This window comes from Bemisia tabaci, chromosome 2 (assembly GCF_918797505.1).
Source record: "Bemisia tabaci chromosome 2, PGI_BMITA_v3".
NCBI classification, from domain to species: Eukaryota; Metazoa; Arthropoda; class Insecta; order Hemiptera; family Aleyrodidae; genus Bemisia; species Bemisia tabaci.
In genome coordinates, this window is record NC_092794.1 from 70716328 (window position 1) to 70740131 (window position 23804).

A 23804-nucleotide genomic window follows, 5' to 3' on the forward strand; every position below is an offset into this window, starting at 1 on the left:
GCCAAATTTCCCCTAGCAAATCACGATTTTTCAGGAAAATTTGTAAATATTTTTCTTCCAATTTCTCAGATAATTTGGTTTGTAATTAGATCTAAAACTTCTGAACATTTCAAGGAAAAATATTCATAATTTTTCTCATAAATAAACATTTTATCAAAGGAAATTTGGCAACTCTCGAATGCTCATACGGCGTTTTTCCTAAGCACAGCAGAAATGCTCGGTGCTCGACTAGCCTTCCGCGCGGCTTCCGAGCTCCGCGCAAAAACAGCCCGGGAAAAAAGGCCCCAGATTTGAGAGAAAGTGAAACGAAACGAAACTGTGATGAGGAAAAGAGACGACCTTTTTTATCGAGCGACTTTTGAGTTTTTCACAAACGTGCAACTTGATTGTTCGAGAACTTGAAAGCGTAAAAAACTCATCTTCACTGCTCGGCAAACCACACATCACAAAGGTCCCATTTATACAGGGTTATCCATAAGTCCGGGACTTCCCTTATAACTACTGAACAAAAAATGCTAGAGATTCGAAATTTGGGGAATGTTCCTGGGTTAAAGGGAACTATTTTTTGGCATACCCAAAATTTCGCGGAGCGCCCACTGGGGGGGGGGGGGGTGTCTCTCTCGAAATGTTTCTCAAACTGTCCATTGATGTTATCGCTCCTAACTATAATTTTAGCGCTCTTGATAACTAGGTCGCGTTTTCCTTTCACTAAACGATTCAACTTTTCCCGGCGACGAATTATTTGCCGGTATTAACATCAGAGAATCTGTCCACTCCTCTTTTCTTCGCGGTCGGGTAAATCTAGCCGAGTTTTTAGCCAGTGGGGCGTGAATGATCGATTGTCGATATTTCCCCATTTGAAGCTATGGTAAAGAATCGATTATTGAAGGTGTTCGTTGCGAGCACCCTGTTTATCGATCCTTGTCCATAGCATAAAAGGCGGATCAATCGATATATCGCAAAGCACGCCACGTTTTTAGTAAACTGTCGCCACCTTGCAGGGAAAGCGCTGAATATTTGGTCTGGAAAACCAGCAGTAACGCTACTCACTGCGAATACTTTTCCTTCGACCAAGTAGACCGATACGTCACTATTTCGTTTACACTTTAAGTCGCTCCTCCAGCGTAGGTGCGAATCTCAATTTCAACATGAGCCCTGTTTTGCACATAAATCCATGCTTTCTGGGGCTCATGCGGAAGCGAGAAACGTTCTAAGTAACGTCCGTGGAGCGACGTTGGAGATTGAGCAGAAAAAACCCGTTATAAAAGTGAACAACTCGAGTTTTTTGTTCATGATTTGGCATCGATGCGCAACCGTTCCCCGTGCGATTTTTCCGAGCGACAAAATAATGAACAGCACCACTCGCGCTTCTATTTAAATTCCAACCTTGAGCTTGCCCGATCACCGTCATACCGAGAAAAGGCTTTTTTTTCAGGCGAGAACAAAAGCATGCACACAGCTCGCGGTTCGGAATTTGAAAGAAACAAGGTCCGGGATTCTATTCGGGTGCGTTCGATTCCAGATATTAAAAATTTGCGCTTGAAAAAATTGCGATGCAAAGTGCGGATTCGGAACTGAAATGTAACGAGTGGATATGAGGAGAATGAACCAGGAAATATGGGCGAGAAATCGTGGAAAACTTATGAATAAAACCGTCAACATGTATTTTTGGAACAGCCATTTCCATCTATCTAGGAAGTTGAACACTTCTAGAATAAAAATATCATGCTTAAATTGTAGCGATTTTCTTCATATATATTTGTTCAGCGATGATAGGTCATAAAGAACAAATATTTCTTCAATTACAGAAGGAATAAGTTTAAATCATAACAATTTCGACCATCGCATTCATTGGTTGTGGAACGAACTATATTATTTTGGGTGTTTGGATAAAACACCTCGTCCTCCCCCGACACAGCTCATGGAGATAAAGTTGTCATCCCACATGGAGTCTGAGGGATTGGTTCGGTCACGTTTCCACCCGCATACCGCATCCAAAAATTATAATAGTCACTCCGAGGTGGAACTCCCGATTCGTATCTACCCTTTGGAGCCGTGAAAACAGTCGGAGAACTTCCTACTGCACGGGATGCTTTCGAAATTCTAATACAGACGTCACGGGTGGGGTAATGGGGTTACGGAATGCAGGTATAGAATTAACTCGAAGACTTCTTTTTTTCCAGCCGGATCCGACGCGACAGCCCCTTCCACCCCTGTTTATTGAGGAGATATAACCCACTTTCGGGGATGAGAATAAATAAGCAGGGGTGATACTGAGACAGGTAGACGGAGAGGCTGAGGGCTCGCCCCTTGCGGCCAGCGCCGTTGTCAAGTGAACACATTTTGGCCCAAAGGAGGTATGCGCATACTATTAGAAAGTTCCTTTTCATTTGGTATATTTGTACATGATTCTATATAGTAAAAATTCGTCGGAGTTACATACTGGAAATCTTAAATCCGAGGTGACGTAAACGTGCGGTGAAAAGTTACTGCGCGAAGAACAACGGAAAAATTAATAAAAGTTGGTCGTTGGTAACAAAAAATAGGAACCACAAGAATGTTTTAGAAAAACTACGATTCCAAAATCTTGAAGAGCAGCCGCGTACTAAGTAATTAATGTAGACACATGGTGGAAAGATGAGAAGAATAAGTTTCTTCAAAAAATTGTCAGCTATGTTTCTCTACTCGACCAACTTATCAAATGCCGGCCACCGACTGGACTACATTTTGCGATTCGGAACTACAATTTCTGGCTAAGTTTAGAAACAGCGTATGTGTGCCATTAGTTTCCCTATGTACATGAGTGTTTTTACGGATGAGCTAGAAATTGCAGTCCCTAATTGCAAAACGAAGTCCAACCGACGAAGTGTGGATGGATTCTACGTTTGCAAGAGAAGGACCGGATGGTCTATCCCACCATGAATTCAGATATCACTCTTCAGACACCGTTTTCAGCGATTTTCTAGGTTATTTCACGCCGCATAAACTTTCATTATCACGAATGTAAAGAGTAGATTAAAGAACTTTCATCACACACAAGGTAAGTTTTTTATTCTGTGAGGGATTCGAGGCATACCATGAGGGACTCGTGAATGAAGTCTTGTCTCAAGTGGCAACCTCGGTCCGGGTGGGATTTCGACTACCTGCACCAGGAGCGTCTGGACTAGCCTTATTGACCTAGTTTCAAGGGACGGGAATGCTCGGTGCACGCTGCACTCCCTTAGCTCAGGTGCTCGTCCCACCCTCCCCCGCCACCCACCCTTCCACCACTCCCTCGACATTGCCGCGCTGAGGCTCAACCCCGAGGTCCTCCGGAAGAACCATTCGGGACGAGCGAGTTTACCGTCGACTATGTGGCTACTTTTCCGGACAGCTGATTATATTCGTCAGTCCGTTCATATAACGGATATCCGGTGTTCCGAATCCGGATCGCTTTTTTCCCCCTTTTTTGTGGCCCAATTTTATCGGATCCACGGAGGCCGTTTTGGGGTGTTTTCAATAGAATTTGGAATCCGCCGGGTACGCGTCACTGACGTCACGGGAACAACTGTCGATTGTTTCCGCGGACGATTCCACGAGTGAGGATTATACCAGCAAGTGGTGTAGGTTTAAAAAGAGTGCGACGACCGAAAGAGAATCTCGCGGATGCTTCATTCTAAACTAACGGACTTCAAATAGGAGCGAAATTGAACATCAAACGGCGGGCTGACTGAAAGTAACCAAACTTGGATAAATTGTATGACACGCGGAGAAAAAAACTTCGTGCGTGGGATCCCGAAGTTGAGGTCATATGGATCTCTGAAGTTTTCGGATCACGTACCTAAAGGCATGAGGTCCATCTGCTGAAGTTCTGGTCAGAAATCTGAAGTGCTTCTATATATACCGAAGGGTTCGGGTCACATATCTGAAGTACTCAGGTACATACCGAAGTGCCTCGATGTCTGACCCGCACTTCGGCAGCTGGACCTCGAGTTTTTAGATACGTGATCCGAAAACTTCAGAGATCCACTCAACTTCGCACGAAGTTTTTTTCTCCGTGCATTTTCGCTTGTCTCAGCCTAATCTCGCAGCGTTTTGGTCCGTTCTCTAATGAAATGAATTCTACAGGAGTGATGCGGAGGACCAGAAAATTGCGAACAAAATTATCTGAAAAATCGGAAGAAAAATATTCACAAATATTTACAATTTTTCCCGAGAATTCGTGATTTACCAGAGGAAATTTGGCAACGCTTAAAGGTTCATACGGCGTTCTTCCTTAGCACGGGAGTGTGGGTGAGGCGATGCGTGATATGGAACAGGTACCACGCCGCTGTCGGTAACGATGCCCATTTTTCCGGTGAGAAATCGGGACTGCGTTTCGTAAGGGAAGCTCCCGGGACCGGGACAATGACTGGATGGAGCAACGCGCGTGGGAGAGCCGCGGCAGCAACGGAACGTAACGAGAAGTACCGACGACGTGCCGCAACGCCCGACGCGCCTCCGTCTCGCGACGAAAAGCGGGCCAGGTTTTCCTGGTCCCGCTCCTCGCGCTCCGGACGGAGTCAAATCGACGGAAAACAACCGGGTGTGACTCGCACCAGAAAGCAAGGAGGCAGTCTTTCACGCGGTCTGAAAATCTCGACACACGATCCAAATGACAGGAAATGTACGGAAGTCATCAGTCTTAAAGATCTTTACTTCTTATTATTTTCAAGTGAAAACTTGGTAGGAATGTTCTTTGCGGCATAAAAATGATGAATGGTGGCGATTCTTTTTGCATGGTGAACAACAGTCATCAAATGGTCGATTTTGACTGGAATTGGTTCGATTTTTGATCGTCCATCGAGGCTTACAAAAGAGGTTTCGAAGTAGGTTGACGTGTCCTCCAGCTCTCTCACCGACAACAGTAAGCTAGAGTCATCGACTACCCATATTGGATTCCAAATTTGATGATACGAAAACGGATGGAGACAAAATATCAATTAGAATTTATCAAGAGAAGACGATTTTTCTTATCCTGGGCGTATTTTTTGCCAGGAAACAAGGAAAAGTACGTGGCAGGAAAAAGCGCCTTCAATTTACTAGATAGTCAAAAAACCACACTGGTGTACGAATAGTTATCTACCCCGCCCCTTCCACCGCGACAATCGCACTTGAACGTATGCAGCCACGAGCGCTGCCGTGCTGAGGAAAAACGCCGTACACACATTCGAATGTTGCCAGATTTACTCTTAGAAAATACATACTTATAGAGAATTTAGAAATATTTTCTCTTGAAATTTTCAGACCGTTTAGCTCAAATTACGGACGAGTTCCTCCGAAAAATCGGAAAAGGAGTGTTCAAAAATTTTCCTAAAAATTCGTGATTTGTTGAAGGAACTTTGTCAACGCCTGGTGGCTCATACGACGTTTTTCCTCAGCGGGGCAGTTGCAGCTTTTTCCGGTTCATGACCCGACCCTTTCAAGACACATCCGACAACGAGGGCTGCGGTGGAGCTCGCGTCCTGTCGAAGAGCAGTCCGACGCCCGGAGCCCAAGGTCCAAAACACGAAATAATTAATCTACCTGTCGTCTTCACCGCTTTTCGGCTAACGGAAAATGACTTCTCGAGTTCCTGTACCGCCCCCTCCCCCGCTCCAATTCCCCCCTCCCCCGCTCCGTCCGCCGCCATCGATTAATCATCGCCCGTATTTTCTCGAGACGAAATTTCCCTTTTCCAAAGCCCGATCCGGTTCGGAAAAAATTAGGCCTGGTGCGGTCGTGCTTATCGATGAATCGATTCATCCGTCCTTAAAACCTACAGAAAAGTATCGAATATCAGGGTGTTCGCAACGAACGCCTCGATAGTCGATTCTTTATCATGGCTTCTAATGGGAAAAAATCGATGGCGAACGATTCACGATTTACTGTTGAAAATAATTTGGGATTCGTTAGACGAGACGGCTCCGGGAGGTGGGAAAAAGTTAGGTCCACGCCCAAACGACGACCAGGACGCGAGGAAGCGTGGAATTTCTGCGGATTTTCTTGGGAATTATAAGACAAAATAGGCAATTCATTTGATCTCTTGTGAAATTGCGATGGATAGGAAAGATTTCGTTGTCAAAAATGTATAAGATCTAAAAGTTGGCTTGAGGGTTCAGCAATTTGCGGTTTCCAAAGCGAAAGAACGCGATTCCATTCGAGGTTGTAACTTTGACTAAAATAATGAAATTTTTTACTGGAGTAGGACAGCGCAATTTCGCTCAAAATTTTGAAAATTCTTAGTTTGACACCGGGGAAAAATCGGTGAAATTTATGGTTGGATATGCTCGACAGATTTTCCATTAAAAATATAAATTAGGATTGAAAATCTTGCGACGTTGAGATGTAATTACGTTCTTTCCTCTGGTAAACGACACATTCCCTTTTACGCAAGAATAGCCAAAAAAACTCCCTTAAAGAAATCCCGTGAAATTCTTACTTACGAAGGTCAACAGAGTGCGAGATGGAAAAGTTCTTACCTGCAACAGACAAAAAAGAAACACATATTAGAATAATTTCATTTATTTTGCTCGAATTTCAGTGCTGAAAGTAGTGAGCTTACCGTTAATTGGAAACTCGAATTTTTAAAATACTGAACAAACGCATTGGTCTGGTATTGATTCTGTTAAATATACGAAACCTTCGGATCTGGTCGTTTGCTCCTCAGAGACGATGGGAGATTTTGAAAATGTGACGAATATTAGAAAATCCGATAATCCAGAGGGGTCTTTCAGATTGTAAGGCACCGCCTTTAAAATAAACGTACATTCCCATTACAACTACCGCTATGACTGATTCTAATCCTGCTACTACTCCTACTCCTACTACTCTCTGCTACTGCTACTGCCACTACTTATTTTTATTTTATTTTTTTTAATTTTTTTGAAAGGATAGCATTCCTCTGAAACCAGTTTCGCTCCACACGAGTGGCTGTCGAATCGGGGTTTCTTTTCGTTAGACTTTTGAGCAGGCGCAGCCACGGACGGGGAAAACGTTTTCGGCGCGCGGTGCAGGCGTTACGGCGGCGGCGCGCGGGCCGGTGCGGTGGTTACGTAACGCGGTACGGATCAGGTTGAGCAGCGGCGGTGGGCATCCAGCCCGCAGCGCATCGTCGCCAGATCGCCCTCCAACACAGCCCACCATGCCGTCCACAGGGAGATTCGGGTCGTTGTTCACAATTTGGCAGCGTGGCCCGGGCGCTAGCCGCCACCCGCACTCGGACGCCGCGCCGGATTAGTGTGTCAGTGGGCCAGGAGAAAGTGTAGCCCCCGTTGCCGCGCCGGCCCCCAGCGCCCCCCCCCCCCCGAATTTCCCTTTTAATCACGCCTCCGCGTTTCCACCGACTCGGTTTTTCTGCTCGACGACTCTGACAAATTCTATCATCTCATGACGCTGAAAATCCGACTCTGATAGTCATAGCCAATTTCTCAGCGCCCCCCCCCCCCCCCCCCAACCGAAATTTTTTTTTGAGGCTTCAAAATCTTGAGAGTTGAATCTCTCGTTCGAAAATGACCCATCTCGGATACATGCAATTTTTAGGAGACAATAAAAACGGTGTGGCAGCTAGAAAAAGTAGGATTCCTACCCAAGGGAAACAAATGTACATCGTAAAAAAACTCGAGTTGGGTTGTTTTCGAGCAAATAGATTTAGTAATTAATTACAAAGCGTTCTTTTTTTCTTCTTTTTCTTTATTTGTAAGAAGAAGAAGAAGAGAGAAGAGAAGAAAAAGAGAAGAGAAGAAAAATAGAAGAAGAAGAGGAAGAAGGAGAAGAAGAAGAAGAGAGAGGAGGAGGAGGTTACAGTGCTCTTCAATCTCTCACAGTGGTCATTCCTTGTATGACTGAATACGTCAGGGAAAAAGAAAAAAAAACCCAGCAGTTCAATGTTTGGGGCTCCATGGACAGAATCTAGGCTAATCTGTGCTTCACTTCCGTTGCGAAAAAATCAAGTTGTCCGTGGCTCTGAGAAGAGCTAACCCACACACTGACACACGTCTTTCGGTGACCGCGCGCGGACACGGCACGCGTCAGCATAAATTGAGGTTGATTACAAACACAGCATTAGGTCAGCACCTCGCTCGTCCAATGAGGTTCGCTTTGTGACACCAATAAAACAACCCGACTGATAAATATTCGCTTCCGTCGTATCGGACATTAATGCGCATGCGAACGCCCGCTGGAGATTCTTTAAAGTTGGCAACACCGTTTTTACTCCATTTAAATGTATGTAAAACAGTCGATTCTTGGTGAGCACCTAAAATCGATATTTTTAATTGATTTAAATGCAGGAAAAACTGTGTTGCCAACTTGCAAAATCGCCACTGCGCACGCTGTCATGTTCACGTCGAGGTGGGGGCAAAAATTAAGAGATTTCAATCAAAAAGTCGTTTTGCTGGTGCCTATTCGGTAGATCGTAGGTCTAACATGGCTTAAAAATAAAATGTAGAATACAATATGAAATTCCGCAACTTCAACATTGAAAAGCTCAGCTGATAATAATAGGCCACGTGACTTATATCAAAGCAGCGTACAACCTTGAGGTTTTATCTTTTCTTTTTTCCCCGAGAACTTAGTTAATGAATCTTTTTCTTTGAAGCAGCGATTTCTACGGATGAAAATATTGCGTTCCTGAAGTCCGAACATTCATACTACGAGATGAGGGTAAAAGGACGGAGCCTTGTGATCCAGCCTGACAGCGAAGACTGGACAAGTAAAAATGAGTCGAGCCGAAATGTTGGCCGAAATTCCCTTGACAATCGGCTGCGGTGATTTCGACACCGGTTACACATACGTTTGACGCAAGACGCGGAACGTCGAGATTTTGACATAGCCGCGCGGCAAAAGCTCCCAAGAGATTTGCCAAATTGCACCCAATTATGCCATTAAAACAGTAACGAGATGTGATTCGCATCAAAAATTACAGTGTTCAGCCACTGAGGTAAAAATAAAATTTCAAGTTTCATACAGTTTCTGAACATTTTACGTAATGGAGCCGTGAACATATCTTGTAATGACGTGCACTAAATTTCTTGCGTTCCACCGATTATTTCCGTCTTTTCCATAGAAAAAATCTGACATTGAGTCAGATACTAAAATATGTTACTTTTACGAACAATCTTGTCAATATTACAAAAAACTAACAGTAATCAATTTAATGTACCTATACTAAGAATCTTTCGAACATAGTTAAATGTAAGCTTGTATTTTGGCGAAAGTTTTCTTCAGACGTTCACGCGGGAGTTACCATTTGAGTTCCTCAAGGAAAAAGCAGGAACACAAAACGTCGCTTGGCTGACATAAGGGCGTAACTACACATTGAGATGAGCCCGGAAAAGCATTGAGATGTATGGAGGATAGGGTTCATTGCAAAATGTAGTTACGCCCTTATGTCAGGAAGGCGACGAAAGGTCCACCGAATATTCAACGGAATGGTAACAGAGGTGTGTACAAGAGTTTGCAAATACAGCAGTATATCAAAAAAGTCAGTTGACATTCGAGAGGAACGCAGAAAAGGAGAATTACGAGAAAAAATGCGTGAGAACCGGAGGTACACTCTAGCTGTGGAGATGGAAGTTCACAGGAATAAAGAAGAAGAAAACCGAAGTTTTCGAATGGAAAATTTTCCGGAGGCAAGGGGCACTGAATAAAGGCAGAGCACGCTCGGCGCGGGAAATCGGGAAGAGGAAAAGGCTCAAGGGGGAAACAAAGACCGGGGGGGAGGGGCGCGCAAAGGGGCGGCCTGAGCCGAGGGAGACAACAAAAACAGGGTTGTGGGGGGACGCAAGGCGCGGCGATCGATCCAAAATTCGGCCCCGAAATGGGCTCCACGGCCCTGGCGCATGGCGGAGGCTGTTGACCCGCGCCGCGGCGGGCATCGGCCCCGGGCCCCCGATCGAAATGAAAACCGCGCGCGCGAGAAGAAAGTCCACTTTCATCGCGCATCTCACCGGCGGCGCGGCGGCGGCCGGTCAGAGGAGCTTGGAAATGGAAAGTTGTTCCAAGAAACTCGAACTCGCTCCGCTGCGGCGCGGCCGCGGCGTCCGCCAAAAGTCCGGTCACTTTCCTCGGTCTCGGAATCCCTCGCTCCTGAATCCCCCCCCCCCCCCCCCGGGCCGGGCTTGGACCCCGTTCAAAAACCACATCGTTTTCGCACCGCCACCGCTATTTTTAAATAGTTTTTCGATCGCTTCCCCCCCCCCCCCCGGGCCGCGGGCGAGCTCCTCGTTGAAAGTTCTTGCCCATAAGTCATTTCGCCGAGTGGAAACGGAAGTGACTCCGGATTCTGTGACAAACCCTCGTTATTTTTAGGCCGCCGCTGCCGTCTCGTTCAAGCGCGAAACTGAAACTAACGAGGCTCCCGTGCGCGGAAAAAAGTTCCGTCCGTATCGAACGCCCATCTTCATCCCTTTCGAATGTTGAAAATTGAAGCGTGAAATTCGGTGCTGGAGTCAGGGTTGCCAGAGAATTTAGAAAATGAAATTCCTGACATTTCCTGGCCATTTGGAAATCCCTACATTGAACTTGGATTGCGGATGTGAAGATATAGCACAGTTTTGGAAAATCTGTTGTCAGAAACTCAACCCATTCTGAAAGCAAATGAGGTGATTATCAATTTCCTGCATTTTCGTCATTTTCCTGCCTTATCGAAGTCCAGTAGATTTCCGTTCTCCGTGGATCCTACACTTAGCTCCATAATGAGAGAGTAGATTCCACTCCGTAATAAAGTTACTCCATAAAAAGAGTAGATTCCGCTCCGTGATGAAGTTACTCCATCAGATGAGTGGATTCCGCTCCGCGTTCAAGTCTTTCGGGGTTCGGGGCGCAGAATAGACGCCGGTACAAATTTCACTCCGAAATTTTTAACAGTGAGGCACATTCTGGGAAATAAGCATGTGGAATTTCAGCACCAATCCACTGAGGGCTCATCTCGTGTCTGTCATACGTAACCAGAGTGGGCGGCACCGATGGGTTGGTTTGATTGGACCGAGCTTATCAGAAAGGAAAAAAACCCACATTTTCGAAAAAATTGAGTTGAGAATGTTTTCGAGTTTCATTCCCTCCTGCTAAAAACTCAAAGTCTACAAACAAAAATTTTGGTGCGAAAAGAGGGATTAACGTTATTTTTAACATTGAGCCTTATGTATAGATAAAACTTCATCCTCTTTGAGTTTCAACTTTATGTGGGTTGGTTCCTTGCTGATGGACTCGGTCTAATTATCACTCGAGGGTACCGTACCATTCGTGCCAGAAAACCCATTTCAAACCTTTTTGGATGAAAAGCGGCGGAGCCAAAAAGGGCCGAAGATTCCGTTTCCTCGCCCTTGAAACGTCAGAGCTCGCGAAACAACGGTAAAGACGGAACAAAGCCGTTGTCCGGCGCTGTTTACACTCGAGCGTTGACTTCGCGAACCCTTTGAGCCCCGGGTCAGGTCCCGTTCGGTCATAAACCGCTTTTTCTTCCCGGCCAGTTATTTACGGCCCGTTTTGTGGGCCCGTCAAAGCGTGACGCTCCTCGGAACGGAAAAATGCGAACGGGGGGAAAGGGTTGGGCATTGGGACGCAAAACTAGCGTAACACGCGTAACGCAACGGCAGAAAGGGTTTCGACAAGAAATATGGGGCCCCGGATGAAAGGGAAGCCAGGGAGAAAGTCGGAGGAACCCGCGAAAAATGCACTCTGAATAAATGAGCCCAGGTAGGCCGAAGACAATCAGAGTGCGCTGAGAATGCATTTTCCGCTCCCGGAGCCAAACCGAGTGAAAACGCTATCTTTTGTCTCGGTGGCCTTCCTCCGCTGATAAACGGGTCACTTCTGCGCATTGTCCCGCGACTATTGTGTCAAAGCGGGCTATCCCACTTTCCCTGATTCCGGGAAAACGGAGCCTAATTAACAACCTTTGGGATCCTTTTACCTTCTCTTGTTCTGTCGCGCCTCGGAACAGTATGACGCATCTCTGGGTGACACTCTTACTTTCGCGCAAATCGAATCGCAGGAGTCGAGACTCATCTGTCTTCGAATGAATTTTTGGGAGCCTTGAAAAGCGCACCACGGAGGTGGGCCTGCTGATTGGTCAACAATAAAAAAAAAAAAAACCTAGTTCACACGGTGCACAAAACAAGCAAAGGTCCATTCACCATTACAAAAACACAACTGTCCTTGTGGGGGCAGGACAGGTCTAAGGGCTGCTACTATTTTAATCATTATGTAAGGGCGAGGGATGCGAGGATACGACCCGTCAGAGGTAATTCGGCAAAAGTATCACAGTCGGTGGAAAGACTTTCATTACTTGATGGGGGTTTTCCATCATCAATCTTAATGACACGGATAAATACAGTATTCTTTTTTAACCCGGATTGAATTCAAAAATAAAAAATAAACGATTCGGTAACTGTAAATTACAAACTTCGCAGTTAGGAATAAATTATCAAAACAGGAGTAGGAGAAAGTTGTGCTCCGCAATTCGGCGTAATTTATACGGCATAACGATTAAAAATGGAAGGAAAATTCGTTCCAAATATCTGTTTAATGATAGAACAACTTTCCGTCATTTTTTTTCTTCTCGCTCAATGTTGCAGAATATATGATTTCCTTAAACACACAAGTTGCCCTGTTCCAAAGACATTCCAGCAGATGTGCAACTGTATTATTAGCGAATAAATTAGGTGATACTAAAAAGGAGAGAAGAAGCAAAATGGAAAAGGGAAAGAAAGAAAGGAAAACCACACACTTGCGGAAAGTGCAGCAAAACAGAGGAAAAAGACACTGATATAATAATCAAACGAGTCGATATATTTAGAAAAGTGATGAATACATTGTTAATTCATCATCGGTGACCCTCCTTTCCTCTTCTCGGCATTTATATGCAACACCACGCAAAAAAAATAAATAAATATATAGATACAGACAAGAAAGAAACAACGAAATTAAAGGCTATTTCGAAGTAATTAAAAGAAACTAATACGTAAGTTGGTTTCCTTGTGGGCCCATTAAAATGCAAGTGGCAAGAAATTGTATCTAGGTGCATCTCAAAAACAACTGACATGCAGTAAAATAAAAAATCCTTCCCATCATTCGGCAGGCGCACTAGAAGTAATCTTCAAAGGTGTTCACTTGTTGAACTCAGAGCCGTTTTCCTTAAGACATCGTTGATCTCCTAGAGCTTACAACATTACGCCGTAATAAGGCGGTAAAAAATTGCTCGGTTCACAGTATTTGGCGGGGAAAACGAGGCCAAGAAGTTCAAACATTTCAATTAGAGTAAAAAATTTTGAGCTTTAAGTGTTTTTTCCTTGATCTTGTTTTCTTAGTGTTAGTGTTTCTTTCTTATTTAAGAGGCAAGTTAATTACTTAACGAAGTAAAAAATATTCCCTGCATAAATTTTAGCCGTTCGTCAGCGTTGGCGTTGCGTTACGGTTGCATAGTATTTGGTCTCCAAAAACCGATGATTCTGGTTCGAATTATCCTCACTAAAAATAAGCACGTGGTACTTTTTTTTGTGCTCGATTAAATAATTTTTGAATTAAGCATTCGTTGCTGGGCGAGGACCGAGTGGACTTAGGCGTATTATTTACGGAAACTTGGTGACCTCCGGGTGTTGACAGCGAGTGCGCCCGGTGTACCGCGGGTCAGTCACCTTTGCGCCGACATTTCGGGCCGGCGAATTTCTTCTCGGATCGGCAGGCGAACTAGATCGCAGAGCCGCTTCGCCGCGAGCTTTAATAAAAGTAGAAAACCCGTCGCTGGCCTGCACCGCGCGGAATTCGCCGTGCCGATGCCAAAAATCGGCTTTCTTGGCCGTCCACCGTCCGCTCCTCCAAGTTCAATAACTCCTGCGAACTTGCATTTCACCCGGGTCCATCAGAAGCTGAGCTCCGGCCAAACTTAGCGCCAAAGTTCGAGTTTGACTGCGCTGTAAAGTTCACGACTACGCCGCAACGTACGAGTCACGTCCAGCGGGACGAGGATTTTTCCTATTTTTGAAAATTTACCCACAATGCCCCGGGAGAATGCCTCCTTAAATGGATAGTATTGAATAGAAGGGCATAGAGAGAAAAAGGGGTGATCGCATTTCGGGCTTCTGGGATATTGTTGAAGACGTAGGTTGGTAGGATAGTTTTAGGTATCGTCGAATTTCTTGGGAATAGTGTTGTTGGTGGAAAATTTTATGCTATATAAAGTAGTTAAAATTATATTTTGAGTTGATCTAAGCAAAAAAAAAAAAAAAAGCGCTCGAAGGTTCATACGGCGTTCTTCTTTGGCGAGGCAGTACAGAATAAAAGACGAGGAAAAATAACTTCGGGAGGGATATCGCACAGTGGATCGAGTCAATCAAAAAGGTTGGACATTAACATTTTCGACTGGAATTGAAAATTTTCATGTTTATTTCGCCACATCTCAAATTTTAAGGGGTACTACTAGAGGAAAATTTTACGAGGAAACCAATGGAATCACTTTCAGACCGTCAGATTTGTGTAAAAACTTGAGTTATAAGCTTTAAAGGAATCTAAAGTTTGTCCGAACTCTCCGCTTGACTCGATCCACTGTGTATGGCTTGGACTTGCATAGCAATCGTTCGCCTTGGCTCACTTGCAGCGGTCGGCCCTGAGGATCGGCGCGCGCAGCGCCGCACAGTAGAACGAGTCTTCGGAATAAGTCGGACATGACATTTTTCACAAAAATTGTAAAATTTTACAGTTATCTCGTCACAATTTTAATTAATAGGGGTGCTTCTCACAGTAAATTTTACGAGAAAACCAATGAGACTACTTTCAAAGCATCAATATTTCATATCAATGAAGATATTCCCTTTGAAAGTTTTTAAATGGACTGCATTTTGCAATTTGGAACTATAAATTCTGGCTCATCTGAAAAAACTCTTATGTGCATAGAGAAACTAATGGCACATACGTTGTTTTTAAACCGAGACAGAATTTATAGTTCCAAATTGCAAAATGCAGTCCAAATCATGTCCGACCTCTGCCACTGACTGGATCCACCGTGCGTCGGGTCGCATCGCTCGACGATGATTGAGCGGGTGCATTGCACCGGCGCGGTGCTCGGCTGAGCCCTTTGAAGCGGCTGAGGTGAAATTACAATGGGTAATTAATGGGGAAAAACACGGCGAACCTACATAAGCCGGGAGCGTCGCGACGCCCGTCGACGTCGCGGCGCGCGGCAGATGGGAAAGTGGTAACCATGGCGACGGACACCCGAGTGTCCTTGAACCGAAGAATGCGGAAACTACACCGAGTGAAGCACTGTCGATACGCTCCTCACTCCACTCTCGTTTCCCTTTCGCGCACGCCGAGCGCGTCAGCGAAAATTTTCCGCGCGAGCCCCCCCCCCCCCCCCCGGCGGGGGGCTCCACGCGCACGCTCCGAGGGGCCGGAAGCGTCGCGACGCCCGGGAGGCCCCACCTGCGGGGGAGGTGGAAAAACGCGGCGCGGCAACGCTAGGAGACTGCACTTGTTGGCGCTTCAAAAACGACGCTTTTCCGGGTTGCTTCCAACGGGAGATGTGTCGTTTTTCCCCGTAAATCTCTTCAGTATACCGACCAATGGAAAAGAGCCTCTTGGATGCAGAGTCCAGACTCTTGAAAAATTTGACCAGAAAAAATACTCATGATTCAATCGGATTTTTGCTTGAATCCCTGATTAAATTGGGAGATTTTTCTCTCGATTCAAGGAAAAAATCCGATTGATCGATAATATTTTAAACACTGGAAAAAAAAAAACACATTGGATCTAGAGTCCAGACTCTTAAAAACATCGACAAGAAATAAAACTCTTTATTCGATCAGATTTAAGCTTAATTCAAGAACCAAGCCTCTTAATTTGAGCGGATTTCCTTTTGATTTAAGCTTAAATCTGATTGAATCCAGAGTCCTTTTTCTTGTCAATGTTTTCAAGAGTCTGGACTCTAGATCCAATATGTTTTTTTCCCCAGTGAATTGTCAAATTACTGATGAGTCTGGACTTCGCATTCAAGAGACTATTATTCCCAGTGATGGCTAAAGTGCGAAACCAAGTATCACAATTAAAAGTCCTGCAGTACGGAGCGAATTTTTCCGCCAACCGGTTCGCATCTAAGAGAAAAGCGACTTAAACATCTCTCACTTTGAAAAACAGGAAAAGAGCCGAATAACACGGAACCGCTGCTCGAAGCAACCCCAGAGTAGATTCCCGGGCGCCGATTATTTCAGGAGAGCACGCAGACAAGGACGATGCCGAATTAGGATTAAATGTAGAAAATATACACCTGCTTATCCTGTCGTGCTAAGGAAAAACTCCGTATGAACATTCGAGAGTTGCCAAATTTCCTTCCGATGAAATGTTTATTTTTGAAGAAAGTTATCAATATTTTTCCATGAAATTTTTATATTTGCATCAAATTAGGTACCATCGAAATTCTCTGAAAAGTCGGAAGAAAAATGTTCATAAATATTCCCTAAAATTCGCGATTTATCGAAGGAAATTTGGCAACGCCTAAAGGCTCGTACGGTGTTTTTCCTTAGCATGGTAGTATACGGCAAGGCGAGATGAAAAGAGAACCAAGTCATCAATTTGAGAATCGAAACGAGGAGGAAAAATCTTACGGAATGATCGACTATCGATATTTCCCCATTTGAAGCTGTAATAAAGGATCGATTAATGAGGTGTTCGTTGCGAACACCTTTCTATCGACCCTTTTCCTGTAGATTTAAAAGGCCGATCAATCGATATATCGGATAGCACGCCACGCCACTGTTGAAAACCGACTGTGAAAGTTGAGAATAAAACTGCGAGGTCAAGACGCTATCAGTCCCATACTTACGCCAATAGGACTGGGATTCGACGAATTCCATTCCCAAGTCGTAGCCTCTTCAAACGTACTGAATTCGCGTGCTTAAACGAAGCGACGTTATATTGCCGTGCAAATTAATTGGACGAAGACGCGCATTGAACTGCTTACGCGATGCTCTAGTGATAACAGACGAGGAAAAGAGTCTGTTCGATCAGAAACGAGCACAGATGCTAAATTTTGATTGCCTCCTCAGAAAATGACTGCGCTACATCATGAAAACGGCGCTGAGTGTTCAATAATATTGAAAGGTATCCTGAGAGGCTGTTGCGTGCGAGTGTTTTTTTTTTTTTTTTTTTTTTTTTTTTTTTTTTTTTTTTTTTTTTTTTTTTTTAACGGCAAAGGCTGCAGCACTTACGTGCTTCATTAAAAACCATTCAAAAATAACAAATTGGCCTGCACGAGTAATGTAAATGAGGAAAATTTAAAATACGTAGAGGGGAAAATTAAAACAAACACATATAACTACATAAATTCAGAATTTTTGAGACATTTTCAAGGGCCTCGTTAAACAACATAATCTTGAGTACGTGTGATAAAAAAATTTTTCAAGCTCCTTCCTCTTACGGTTACCGAGTTCTAAAAGCAATGTGCACTCTCCATTACACGTGAAAAGCTTGCAGATGATTTAAAAATCACTCGGTACTGTTCATCGTTAGGTCTCAAGTTAACAGTCCGTATACAAGGAATACGAGCTAGAAATGCATTGGTCAGGCTGCTAGTCAAGCAAAATATTATTTGCGCTTCGCTCTGTTCAATATGCAAAGCTCAATTAACAAGATCCACTCAAAAATCGAAGACAAAAATTGCCGTCAGAGGAAAAAAAGATTTCGCAGAATGTCCAACTGACTAACGCCTCACAATGGATCGAGTCGATACCAGAGGTCGGACAAAATTTGGAAACTTTAAAAGCTTATAACTCCGTGTATACAAAATTTTGAGGCTCTAAAATTGGCTCCATTGGTTTCCTCGTGAAATTTTCTGCTAGAGACACCATTGAAAATTTGAAATGTGACGAAATAAACATCATAATTTGCAGTTTTAGTGAAAAATTTTCTGTCAGACCTCTCTGATTGACTCGATCCACCGTGCGCCTATGCAATCCGCTCGACGCATTTTCAGGAATTCGTCACGGGATGAGAGGAGAGGTACACAGAATTCGCGAGTTAAAAATAGCCGCTGCACATAAACAAACGAAAGAATGAGCATGTAAAGCAAGGAGGAGGCGGGTATTGGAGTTGCCATCTCCTCCAGGATTTTTGCAACTTTTGAAAGTTGATAATGAGAAACTCGGAAGCATTCTTCGAACACACCGAGATAAACAAAGAAACGTCTGTAGAGATGAATTGGGGGCGTCGATTACGTCGAATGCAGATACTGCAAGGCGTTCAACTTACGAATACATTCTCACTTTAAAATACGTCACGAGTCTCAGTATTCCGTAGTATTTGCAAACTCGACACCTGAATGCTACGAGCTTAAAAGCCGGACACACTTGACTTCCAAGTCCTCACGAGGGCATTAAAAAAAGTAAAAATGTAGGTGTAAAGAAACACCAACTTTTTATGAAAATACTCTAAGTACAGCAAATTAACGTTAATATCACCGCTCTTCAAAAGTTCAATTAATTTTTCTTTGACACCTCTTGCCCCCCCCCCCTCCTCACCGTTTCGATCATAAAAAAACGACAATTGAAAACGAAGGGCTTGGATATATAAATTTAATTTAGGTTATTGTTTTCTCGTGCAAATATGGGGTGCCGATGGTTCCCACTATCCGAGAGGACCTCAGTTTTATTTTTTGGACAACTTCCGGTTTCGATGCTAGTTTTTCAGTAATCGATCTCGAAGTCTTAAGTCTTAACATGGCTACAATACTTACAAAATGCGGAAACTTCTATGGGAAGCTGTTGAAATTATCTAGGTGCAAGCGTTAAATATAGGGTGCAGACACTTATTTCTTCTCTCTTACGTCTTTCAGAAGCATATTTTTCCCTATCTTCCCTCATATTTCTACATTTTCCACGACGGGGAATCACGGGAGATTGTCGAGAATAAGAGGGAAAGTGGCAACAGGATCGCGACACGGCAACGCGGCCGGCGCCGAAGACCAGGAAAGTGAAACGGCGGAGAAAAAAAGGAAGAGGAGCAGGCGAACTCGAGAAATTATTCGAGATTAAAGGAGGGAAAACCAAAGCAGGTGGGGAAGGCGGACGGGGAAAAGAAGGAAAAATAAAACATAACAGCACAAGGGCCTGACGAATAAATAGTATGAAAATTTGAGAGGTGATACAGCAGGTTATGTGAATGTAAATCGATATGGCGAGGAGGGCGGGACGGCATCGCGGAGCGCGGCGCGGCGGGGGGGGGCCGAGGGGGGGTCAGGGGGGTCCGACCGTGAACCTTCCGATGTACTGAATCAAGGCCACATTTGCAGCGGACTGCGGCGCGTCCCGGCGTCGGGGGGCGTCGGGGGGCAAGGGGGACGCCCGTTCGCTTTCGTTTGGCTCTCAACGCCACGACCGACCGACGCTGCACGCCAGGCCCAACAACCCGCGACGCCACTTGACTCATACATAAAAAGGTGTATCTTTCCCTTCTCGAGACAACGACGCGGTAAATATTTTCAAAACTCCCTCTTACAAAGCTTCACGCGCCGTTTCAATAATAATGTAGGTATCCTTCATTGAATACTCGCAGATCATACACGGGACACAATAAAATTTGTTTGGACGGGATTGAATTTTCCGTTTTAGTCCAGGAAATATGAGGAAAACTCGACGAAAATTGACGAAAGTTTAAAAAAGGTTGCATGTTCAAGCCTTAAAGGTACGGGAAGGGGGGCGGGGGACTTGTGTGCCTTTTCGGATGACGCCACTGGACTGGAGAGGGGTACAGCGAGCCACGCCCTTTTCCAGTGCCCATCCTCCGCAAAAAAAGGGAAACACGCAAAAATGGGGACAAAAAATAGGTAAGCGCATTCGTGATTTGTCGGACTGGCAAATTTACCTCCTAATAAACAGCGTTGCCGCATTTACGGAGAAATTCGTCCAGTTCGTGTTTCTGCAAATTAAGCAAAGGTTTCTTCGAGGAGATTTTGCAAACACGGAAATGCTGCACGGGAAAAAGAGATGCTATTATAGAGCTGAGGTCCTGATTCAATTGCAACAAGTGAGACGCCCCCTAGGGTCCTGTTTTGGACTTGCAAAAAGATGACGAACCGCAGCGCAGAAAAAGAAATCCGAGAGGGAGATTTAAAACGTGGGACTCAATATATTCGCAAGTTCTTTTTTCTACTTGTTCATTTGTGATGCATTTTAGGATCTAGGAATATGTAATAATCGCGGAGACCGCAGGTTGACGCACCTCTCAAAAACTCAACAAATCATCAGAAGGAATATCGGGGCTTGGATGACCCAGTGGCCGGGACGAAACCTCGGTTCTGCCAACTCATTTCCGCACACAAGGGATGAAAAGAACCCCTGGCTTTCCCCCAGAACAACACAAAAATGCTTAGGCCGGACAGAGGACAGAGGGAGAGGAGAAAATAGCGGAAAGGTCCTTCAAACAACGAGGCCTCGACTCAGAAAGTGTCACTTTTTCCCCCATTCAGCATTTCGAATGTTTCCTTTTCCAGACCTTTTTCTTTTTTTAAAATGAAATGTTTGTCTTCTTCCAGGCATTGTGTCCCTCCCGGGCCGAACACTCACCACTGCTCCAGTTTCGGACATCGAAAAGAACCGCGAGGATGGTTCACCGTGTTCGATCGAGGGCTCATCCGAGTGTGGATAGACACATCAAAACCTAGTTTTGGTCAAGGTCCTTCCTGGTGCAGTACAAAGGACCTTTTTTTCGGATGCTCCCGGTTTCGATGTGTTGATTTACGACAGAAAGCGGATGATGGATGCGCTGTTTTTTTATTTTATGTTTTTTATTTGTTCCTGTTTCGCGAATTCGGGCGGCGGATTTTTGAGAGCGGGGCGCTGGGGATTCACAAAGAGCCATTTCCGCGTTTCGAACTCGTTACGCGGCCGTTTCATCGAAAATAATTAAAGCGGGCTCTTTGGGTAAAGTCGGGCGGCCGCGGCAGTGTCTTACTTTCGATCCTCGGCCGGCGTAAAAAGTGACCTACTCAGTGACAATGTCCGGACAATTTCTCCGCTTCGTTTTCGGACCCGCTCGACGTCTTCCGTCCGAAAACTCGGTTGCTCTTGAGGATCCTCGTGTATTACAACCGGTTCTGCCGAATTTGACTTGAATTTTTTCTTCCGCTTGTAAGATCATGCGGGCCTACAGCGCTCAAACGCGTTTTTTACCGGTAAAAATAGAGACAAATAAAGCCAAATGATAGATAGAATTATGACCAGTTTTGGATAATTATTAATTGTTTGAAGATTTAAAAATTAGGAGCTTTTAAGCATAGGGAGTGATAATGTATTGGACTATCATAGTTTCTATCGTAATAAAATTCGGACAATCGTTATTTTTCTCTGGAGTACAGAATCTTCCAAGCGCCCACATTTTTCTCATCAGTTTTCCGCAAAATTTCCCACCAATCTAAAAAAGTGGCGTTTTTCTTTGATTTCCGACTTTTGACCCCTCAAAATGTCCCCCCCTTCCAAATTTTCGGCACCCCTGATTTTTCTTTGGTGTATGGGCAAAACAGACGTTTGACGTTACAAACGGTGGACATACGGTGATCAGTTTAGCGAGAAAAAAGACAATTCGACCGAGGGCATAGCCCAATTTTTTTTAATCATTGCTGGGAGCCCGCGGTCAAACATGCGTGTGGCCGATAATAGAATAGAAGAGAGGAAAAAAGATAAAGGAAAAAAAAAACGCGTAACACAAGAGGCCGCAGGGTCACCGTCACCGGTCATGAATATTATACAAATTAGGCACACGAATAGGGGAGGGGAGTTCTTGTGATAAACACTACTTTTTGCGTTCGTCACTGTCGCGACATCCCCTCAGCCTCTAAAAAAAAGTTTTGCATAAGAGGGACATCTGTTGGGGAGGAAGGTAAACGAGCCTATTATTCGCCGATTTACCGGGCATCCAAGAATATAATGTTTTCTGTTTTCCCCCATTAATCATTTTTTGCCCTAAAACGCGGAAAAAGCTGCGGCGTTTCATTTTGCGCTACTCGTCTGACCTCTGACATGCGTTTTGGAAGGGGCTGGCAAACTGAAGTACTTCGAGGGAAAACTTGGCACGAGTTATTACATAGGATAAAATGGATTGCATTTTGCAAAAAGGAACCACTAGCATTGCAATGATGCTAAGGTTGTGCAACTTCACCTTTTGCAATAAAATTGCGGAAATCGTGAAAAACTATGAAATTTAGATGGTAATTTTTGTCTTAAATTTACAGTTTTTAGCGAGTAAAATAGAAACTATTAATGGATAATCGGGTTTTCCTCCAAGACAAAAGAAGTTGCACAATCTTAGCAACATTGCAATGCTAGTGGTTCCTTTTTGCAAAATGCAATCCAAATATGCTCCTGAATTTTGAAGGTTCGCATCCTTGCATACACGAACCAAGATTTCATCAAAATCACTATACGTAACACTCAAATTCAAATGTCATGCGCAACTAGTTACAGTTACACTGTTAGAATTTTGGATTGAAATTCTGTGCCAAAACCCTGAGTGATACCTATGAATGTTTGGCGGAACCTATTTTTCTCATGGAGTGACTTGCACTATTACGGAGTGGAATCCACTCTTTTTGCGGAGTGTCATAGGTTTTAAGGCGCTAATTTCACTTCGCATTCATATCACACGGGGTTTTCAGGCGCTCTTTAGACTCCGGCACCAAATTTCACTCCTAGATTTTTAACAGTGTAGAATGTCTCTACCGAGGTAGGTTAAATTCTTCGACTGATTCGTGCATTTTACGTGACCCATTAGAAATCGGGAATAATCTCTTATGTGCACCGAGAGTTCTTTATTTTCCCTCTCTAAAAGAAATTGAGAAGAAAGGGAGGAGGGTTCAAGAATTTGGCCCACTTAACGCTCCAAATTCTAAATGCCGGGTGTCCGAGTCTTTCAGGGCTCTCCGTAAATCAGCCACGACCAAAAAGAGGAACAATCGTGCCGTAATGTTTTGACAATCGGACAATGCTGTAAAAAATAATGTCAGCAGTCGAAAAGGAAGAAACAAAGCACCAACTACCCTTCAGAAGTTTCTTCTTTTGTTTCTGATTGGTCTCGACACTTTCACTAAGGCACACTGATTTGCCCTATATCCAGCGACTGGGCTGCCGGAGTGAATGCGGTGCTTTGTTCGGATTGGGGTGAAATTCGGGATTTTCATGACTATTTAGCAACGGTGTACCGCGATCCGCCCCAATTTCTCCCGAGACTGATTGCGTTTTACTAATGAGTGAGATGGACACAATTGCTTTCAACGGTGCGTTAGGAGAGGAAAGATAGGCCGACAGCGAACGGCAAAAACGGCACAAAATCGAAAAGTCTCGATCAATCTAGTTCAGGGATTGTCATTCCGACTTTTTGATTCCTCGCGGCTTGAACTTAATGCAGGTGGAAGAAATAAGGGAACAGTGTGGAACGCACTCTCGATAGACTTTCCACGAAGGCATATTTTATTTCACGGAGATTAATAGGCAATAATCAAATATTTGAGTACCAGAATATTTTCCCCAGAGCTTACTTTCAATAAGTATTTTTTTCTTATGTCAAAGCCAATGACTGCTGTTCACCTCGTAAAATGTGACTCATATCACGAAACTAAGGCCTTGAACCTCTGAGGGGTTTTGCTTTCGCTAGAGATGCGTAGAATTTCCTCTTCCATGTTTACTTGACTGAAGACTTCGTGGTACAGATGTATTTCGGTAGTACAACAGATCATCTTCAAGCGTGGAAATCTTCATCGATTAAGGGGAATTATTAGGACGTTCGAATTTCCGTCTTCCCCGATTGGACTGCTTGTTTCGTGGCCC

At 44.3% G+C, this 23804-nt stretch overlaps 1 protein-coding gene across 3 annotated transcripts in view; it reads right to left on the reverse strand.

Annotated features, from left to right (window-relative positions):
* Eip74EF (Ecdysone-induced protein E74) overlaps positions 1 to 23804 on the reverse strand; it is a 307203-nt gene that overhangs the window by 57238 nt on the left and 226161 nt on the right. The gene's annotated exons all lie outside the window — the stretch shown is intronic.